Raw genomic sequence first — 761 nt, forward strand, 5'->3', positions numbered from 1 at the left:
AATAGAAAAACCAGAACCTTATCAACACGGTCACAGTCATTAAAAGGCATCGGTCAATCCAGTCCGTCGATCTCCGTCCCATCTTGTAAATGTCTGGTCATTCTGCCTCAAATAAGCATCCTCATTTGTTTTTCTTACCGGCATCTCTGCCCCTGTCGTTTTTCTCTCTCCCTCTCTCTTTATCGCTGCCGTTTTTTGCTTTTTCTGACGCTTGTCTCCCCCTCTCCCTCTCTCTCTGCTGTGAATCATGCCTTCTGTCAGAAGAAGATTTTTTTGACAAGCACTCTCTCTGCCAACCAACACACCAACGCAAACCCTCCTCCTCTCCCTTTCCCTCTCCCTCCCTTCTAGCTTTTCTTTTCCTCAATCCAGCCTCCCTCTACCTCTCGCTCTCTCCTTCTCTTCCTCTATCTATCTATCTCTCTCTCTCTCTCTTTCCTCCCATTTACACTCCACACAGCTTCGGGGCTTTAAGAGCTTTGGAGCTGCAAAGAGACCAACTTCTCCTCTCCAGCTGCTTCCCCTTTCTCTCTTTCTCCATCTCATCTCTCTTTCTAGTCTCTCTCCATCTGTATGTATTGCTATCTTTCTGTCTCCAACTTCTCTCCTTCCTTTCTAGATTTAGTTTGACCTGACTGAATTCACTTGGGAAATCAACCATAGACATTTTAGAAATGAGGTAACGGAGAAGAGGAACATAAAGGAGGTCTATCCGTCCATCCATCCATCCATCCATCCATCCATCCATCCATCTATCTATC

General features: G+C 45.7%; 1 protein-coding gene across 2 annotated transcripts in view; it reads right to left on the minus strand.

Annotated features, from left to right (window-relative positions):
• Positions 1-724, minus strand: part of LOC116669953 (uncharacterized) — a 16383-nt gene extending 15659 nt beyond the window's left edge. The window contains exon 1 of one of the 2 annotated variants that reach the window (XM_032500106.1): positions 139-724. The gene's annotated coding sequence lies outside the window, so the exon portion shown is untranslated. Of the gene's footprint in view, positions 1-17 lie in introns of both variants that reach the window. The other variant, XM_032500105.1, reaches the window with a different exon arrangement.
• Positions 725-761: the final 37 nt, after the last annotated feature.

Source organism: Etheostoma spectabile, chromosome 20, assembly GCF_008692095.1.
Source record: "Etheostoma spectabile isolate EspeVRDwgs_2016 chromosome 20, UIUC_Espe_1.0, whole genome shotgun sequence".
NCBI classification, from domain to species: Eukaryota; Metazoa; Chordata; class Actinopteri; order Perciformes; family Percidae; genus Etheostoma; species Etheostoma spectabile.